Here is a 7,480-nt window from a genome sequence, read left to right on the forward strand (position 1 = left end):
AGCTCTTAGATGACAGTTAATAGCTCACTGTTCTATGTTAGGATTTTAATGTATAAACTGCAAGTAACAAAAGGATCTCTCTGACAAAAGCAGTAGACCACTGACCTATTTACATTATGTGCACTTTGTGATCTGCACGGTACATGTTCTTTGCAGCAGGCACATTAACCCTCTGAGCTCCCTTCCATGAGTCAAAACTTCCACAAGACAAAATTCCGATCTCTCTCTAGAAAGATCATTAATCACTAGAGTCATCATGACATTTTTATTGTTGCCGAAAATTGCTGAAGGCCAGGAAGGAGGCAGCAAGAGCTTTTAAAACCATAATATACTTGCAAACATAATGCCTCCACCCAAAGTCAGTGCCCGTGCGATCACACTGGTCGCACCGCCCTAGAGCTGGCCCTTCTCAAGGGTCCTGTGACTTAAGTGACAGAGGCACTGCTGTTCTAGAGTATGCTGCTTCATAGGCCTGCCCGCAAGACTAGAGGTGAACTTCAGTGTGGATTGTGGTGGACAAGCCTTGAAGGTTAACCTACACTTGCCAGGCTAGGGTCCACCTGCTGGTGCTAACACACCAGGGCTTCTAAGGTCTTGCTAAGCCTTCTAAGGTCTAGCATGGGATTGTGCTCTCTCAGGAGGGTGGTCTGGAGGACTGGTTATTAAGACTGAACCTGGTTCCCCAGTTCCAAATTCAGAAGCTCTGGCCATAGTGCCACAACCTCTCCCCCACTGAACACCATACTGCCCTACTGAGAAAAACTTACACTGCCTTCAGCTACAACCCAATTGTTCAGAAATCAGTGAGTGCTTTTGCCTGAAAAGTTAACTACATGACTACAGGGCCCTGAATGGACCCATTTCAATGTCCACAGCTTATATTCTTACAAAAGGTAGGACCACATCCCTGGACGCAGAGCCGCAGTACACATTTTGTTTTCCAATCCACACATTGCAGTACCTCCAGGATTGGTGCACTAGTTGCAAACCCAGGGAAAACAAAGACGAGAAAACAAAAATAGCGCTTCACTGGCAAACTCTGTAAAAGTGGCGCTAATGTGTTTGGATGTGAATAAAATCAATCTGGCCAGTTTGCTACTACTCTGTCTTACTTTATTTAGTTATATTTCATATTTTTAACCTTTTATTCCTGATGCTGCACTTTGGAATTAAAATGTCAGAAAAATATACGACATTTCCAGCTAAAGTGTCTTTCTTTTTTTGGATCCATTTCACAGGGGAGCAAATAAAAGAAAGGAGAGGAAAGAGAGTGAGAACCCCGTTTTAAATGCCTCACAAATCAATTCAATTATTTCATTATTAAAATGAGACCCTCTCTCTGATTCAATAGTTACTGGAAAACCGAATTGAGGAATGAGTTCTCTAAATAGGAGTTTGGTCACTGTCAAACTGTCATTCCTTCTGGTCGGGTATGCTTCCACCCACTTCAAAAATAAACAAACTATGACAAGTACATATTTCAGTCCACGACAAGCAGGTAACTGCAAATCAATTTGAAGTCTTATAAATGGACCTTCTGCCTTTCCAATTCTTCCCTTGCTAACTACTCTTTTCCTGCCTGGATTAATTTGTTGACATGTTAAGCATCTCTGGCAAAGACTCTCTGCGACATTCCTGAACCTTGTATTGAACCAATTTTGCTTGAAAAGTCTAATCATAGCATCTCTGCCTATGTGGGTGTCGCCATGATACATTCTAGCCATGGGTGCAAGCATACAGTTTTGCATTACTGGTCTTCTAACAAGATAAACCCACACACCATCTTCAGCCGTTCTCTGACAACCCATTTTCTCCCACTCCTCCTTTTCCTTTATGTCTACTTCATCTTGTAGGTCTTTAACTTACTCCCATGTTCCTATACCCCCAAGTAGCATAAATTGGCAGCAGATTCCACATGTTTCAATTTTCTTGTTTACTGCTATTTTGTACTTAGTACAATGCTGGGCAACCTGGTCAGCATATCTATTACCGGCTGTCACATGATCATCTCCTGACTGGTGAGCAGCACATTTGACCACTGCCACTTCTTTTGGCAATTGAATTGCTTCAACCAATTCTTTTACAAAATTTCCATTTTTAATTGGGGATCCTGAAGAAGTCATGAAATCCCTCTGCATCCAGAGCTGGGCAAAGTCGTGCACAACCCCGTAACCATACTGACTATCAGTGTAAATGGTTACTTTCCAATTTTTCCCAATTTTACAAGCTTTAATTAAAGCTATCAATTCAGCTACGTGTGCAGACTTGACTCTTGGTAAATAGGATGCCTTGACTATACCAGCCAATGTACACACAGCGTAAGCAGCACTCAATCCTCCTTCTTCATGGCGCATAAACGAGCCATCTACAAAGAGCTCATGTTCTGCATTCTTTAAGAGTTCTTCCTGTATGTCTGGATGGGGTTTGGTACTAAGTTCAGTGACGTTGAGACATTCATGATAGACTTTAGCTTTCACCTCTTCCTGGAATGGATCTGGCAACAGGGTAGCTGGGTTTAAGACCGTACACCTGACTATGGTTACATTCTCAGCCCCTAGTATGACTCGCTCATATTTTGTCAATCGACTAGGAGTAAGGTACTGAGTGCGTGTTCTTGTCAATAGAATTTCAACTGAATGTGGAACGTACACTTTTACCGGGTGTCTCATCACAAATGACTCACTTTGTTCCAGACTCATGCATGTTGCAGCTTTCAGACAACCTAACAATGCTGGAATCACGGGGTCCAAAGTAGCAGAAAAATATGCCACAGGACGTCGCATTAAGCCATGTCTCTGTGTTAGGACTGAAAGTACACAATTATCTCTCTCGTAGCAGAATAATGCAAATTCTTTTGAATAATCTGGCATACCAAGGGCAGGTGCTTCACACAAACAGTTTTGTAACTTTAGGAAAGCCGTCATACTTTCATCACCCCACTCTACTGGATCTTTTGCTAGTTTCTTGGTCATCTGTATCAAAGGTTTGGCCAGTACTGCAAATCCCACAATCCACTGCCTTCAATAACCTACGACTCCAAGAACCATCCTTATTTCTTTGTGGGTTTGCGGTAACTGTATTTGTCTTATTATTTTTATTCTTTCTGTGGTCACTTTATTATTTCTCTTTCTATTTGGTGTCCCAAATATTTGACCGAATTTCTGCAAAATTGTAATTTTTCTGGTGACACTTTATGTCCACCTTTAGCCAGATGATTTAGCAATTGAATCAGTAACACAGTCACTTCGTGTTTTTGATGCAACCAATAAGTCGTCAATGTATTTCACCAAGACTGATTGTCTTTGCAACACCAGAAATTCGATACATCTTTTCAAAATTTGGTTAAAAATTGATGGACTTTCAGTGTACCCTTGAGGAACACGATTCCAAATATAAACACGCTCCTCAAATTTGAAAGAGAATAAAAATTGGCTATCAGGATGCAATGGAATGGAGATAAAAGGCATGGCATAAATCAATTACGGTAAACCATCCTGCTGTCCATGGTATCTGGTATAATATCACTGCTGGATTTGGCACTATCGGGCAACATGGTATGACAATCTTATTAATTTTCCTCAGATCTTGAACCACCCTATATTTCCCGTTAGGTTTCTTTATACCAATTATAGGTGAATTACAAGGACTACTCATTATTTCTTTCAGAATGCCTTGCTCAACCAATCGATCAATTTCTGCTGCAACACCAGCTTTAATTTCCGGGCTCACTTTGTATTGTCGGGTATTTGGATAAACTGCACCTTCTTTTACAGTTACTTTTACTGGATCTACATTTGCCATTAATCCTACTTCTTTTCCTGTAAAATCCCACACGTCAGAATTTACAGTAGTTTTGACCTCATCTGGTAGCTTGTTTGCTGTCATTATGGAAAACATTTCATTTACTTCTGTTCCCTGCTTAGCTAACATGATTTTGTAGACTCCATCTCCATCGGGGGTCTGAATTGCAACACCATCCGGTGAGCAGAATATTGTGCAATTCATTTTGCACAATAAATCCCTTCCTAGTAAGTTTACGGGACTGGAGTCACACACCACACACTTATGCATCTCTCTGAAATTGCCAATACATACTTCCATTGGTTTTGTAATTGAGGTCCTAATTTGTTTAGTAGAAACGCCCACTACTTGGATCGCTTCTCCCAAGAGGAGTAGGTTTGGGATGTCTGCTGTTCTCACAGTAGAGCGGGTAGCACCAGTATCAAGTAAGAAGGTGATGTATATCATCATCGAAATAGGAATCCTGCAAAAGATATCGAAATAGGAATCCTGCAAAAGAAACTGTGGTGTTACAAAAATTTTCTTACCACTTCCTACCTGCAATCCGGGCTCCACACTGTACTTAGCTTGACTCACAAAATTTGGCATAGGGGCAGGTGGCAATTGACTCTGTAGGGTGCCGCTCGCTGCTGCTGACATTGCCCTTGGAGTTTGTTCTTGCCCCCGTTGCTGCTCACTTACCGAGGGGTGGGCTGTGCTGCCTGAGGAGGGGCCGCTGTGACGTTTGAGAGGCCGGGACTGCGAGGACCAGGGTGCTGCCTGACTGCCTAACTTCGCACACCTGGAGACTCTTCCCGGCCCTGCCCCCACTGCCTACATTACTCCTCGCGGCCCCCGCTTCGCGGGTGCCGCTCGCTGCTGCTGACATTGCCCTTGGAGTTTGTTCTTGCCCCCGTTGCTGCTCACTTACCGAGAGGTGGGCTGTGCTGCCTGAGGAGGGGCCGCTGTGACGTTTGAGAGGCCGGGACTGCGAGGACCAGGGTGCTGCCTGACTGCCTAACTTCGCACACCTGGAGACTCTTGCCGGCCCCGCCCCCACTGCCTACATTACTCCTCGCGGCCCCCGCTTCGCAGGAGCCGCTCGCTGCTGCTGACATTGCCCTTGGAGTTTGTTCTTGCCCCCGTTGCTGCTCACTTACCGAGGGGTGGACTGTGCTGCCTGAGGAGGGGCCGCTGTGACGTTTGAGAGGCCGGGACTGCGAGGACCAGGGTGCTGCCTGACTGCCTAACTTCGCACACCTGGAGACTCTTCCCGGCCCCGCCCCCCTCTCCGTTCCCTCCACTGATATATCCATTCCATCTTACCGCGCCAGCGGTCCGCGCCCGGGGCGAAGACCGGGCAAGGAGCGGGCCGTTTGAGGCCGGTGGAGGCCGGGACCGGGCCACCCCCCCTTTATCTGTCCTGTCTCGCCGGACCTCTCTGGGGTTCGTACACCTGCCCCTTTATATATTCATCGGCAAGCCATTTATCCCACTGATACAATGGTGCTAACAAGAGGCAGGAAAAAAAAGGCCGCGGGAGGGGTGGGTAACCTCCTAGGACCAATGGACGACTTTACCATTAAGGCAAACTCTTTTATTGATCAGAGTATCAGCCTTATGGAGGGTAGGGTGTCTTTAGACCTTGCACGCGCCAAGAGATCTTCCTTGGGTACTCTAGCGAGTGTAAGATCCCCTGAGCTAGTTACTGCTCCTGAATCTAGGTCCCTGAATGAAGGTAGGCGTAGCTTACCAAGCATGGTGGATTTATCTGCATCTCCGCTATCAGACCTACAGACCAGCACAGATCTGGAAAAATCCCCCGACCTCCCCCCGCAATCCCCACAGCTATCCTCGCAAGTTACACCAGACGAAACAAGAAGAGATAGAGGGAGGAGGGAGGGTGCTGTGAGGAAAAGGAAGATAGACATAAACCAGCCTTCCCTAGATCCCAACACACCAGTTTTTAATAAATCAGTTTCTAGGCCTAGTTCAACTGAGAACTTACACTCGAGAAAGGTACAAGTAGTTCACTCTGCGATACTACATCGCTCAGCACACGATAGTTCCGACCCCATCTTTGTGGCCTCATTGACTGATGTCCCTAGTGGTGGAGACCCACTCCGGTCTGATAACTTACAGATGTCATTAAACAGTATAGCGGATCTATTGAAATCACTACTCACCCCAATAGAACTTAGGGTAACGAAAATAGAAAATAAATTGACCAATCTTTTAAATCTGCATAAGACTAAGCAGGTATTAGGGACACAAATTCCACGAGCAAAAAACCAGATTCAGAATCCAGCCAAATCAGCACCCCCACAAAATCGTATTTCTACTCCTACTGCCCCATTACAAAAATTAATTCCATCTACTAACTCAAAAATTAATAGTCCAGTAAAACCCGCCCCTAAAAACACCGCCACATCAACAGTGGCAAGTACCTTGCCCCAAAAAACAACGGTACAAAATGCCCAAGCCTCAACAAATTCGGCCTGGCCGTTGATAGCTTCAAAATCGGCACCCTCAGTTTCTGACACAGGTGGTATGAGGGTAGATCAACTGCCCAGACTTCCTGTTGACTTGCCTCCGGAAGCCTACCCCCTTGTGGCAGTAATGACAGGTGTCCCTGAACTCTTGGATTATAATTCAGAACCCACATGGTCCCTAAAGAATAAAGTGCAATTCTGGCTCAACACTAATTGCCCTGTCCCACCGACAAGGTCCTACAGGATCCTTATGGTACGTAGAACCACCTGGGTGGGCCAAGGCCGGAAATCACTGCCAGGCGACTGCATCGTGGTAACCTTTGATGATCCTAGAGTAGTCGACCATATCTGTGCATGGGAAAAATCACATGAAAGCGGAGGAATAAGCATCAAACGGCTTTCCTTCTTTTACCCACCAAGGTTGTCAAACATCCAAGAGCCATCTTGGCAACCGATGGGTCCCCGCTATTTCGACCATGACAGCCACAGGCAGACAATGGGTCCCTGCCATCCCCAATATGACAATTCTTGGAAAACGGTGGGGCATCGACACCTGGGTAGAGACGGGGACAGTTGGGGTGGGACACATACGTGGAGGGAGGTAAACCATGAGCGCACGCGCTGGTTTCCTTGGTCTGGTATTCCCACACATAACCGATTCAGCGGTCTAGAAATGGTCGATTGACCACTAACATTGATTGACCCCATTAACCCAAAGTCTATTATGGACAATGTCAACATACCGGATTTAAACAACCCAGTTATATTTGGCGAAACAGAGGGGACTGGGGCAATTAGGACACAGGCGCTTGACGGTGCTAGCACAACCAACAGGGAATGTAGGCTTTCTTCCTCCATTGTGACTCCTCAGCTATTAACGACACAACATTTACCCAGCGATATTAGCTTTAGTATAAGCTCCAGTGTAGCAACCACGGAAGTTAGGCCGAGTTTTTCATCTTACAGCCTGATTACGTGGAACGTGGCAGGTTTGAGTAAAATGGTCCACCAGCAAGCATGGCTGGATGTTATTAATAAACATACCATAGCCTGTTTGCAGGAAACCTGGACGATCGAGGAAATCCACATTATAGGATTCCAAACCTTTCACTCGCCCGCACTTATTAGTAAGCAGGGCAGGAATAAAGGAGGCCTTTGTACTTATGTGGCTACAACTGCGGAACTCAGGGTCAACAAGTGTCTTAACG

Source organism: Triturus cristatus, chromosome 1_1, assembly GCF_964204655.1.
Source record: "Triturus cristatus chromosome 1_1, aTriCri1.1, whole genome shotgun sequence".
Lineage (NCBI taxonomy): Eukaryota > Metazoa > Chordata > Amphibia > Caudata > Salamandridae > Triturus > Triturus cristatus.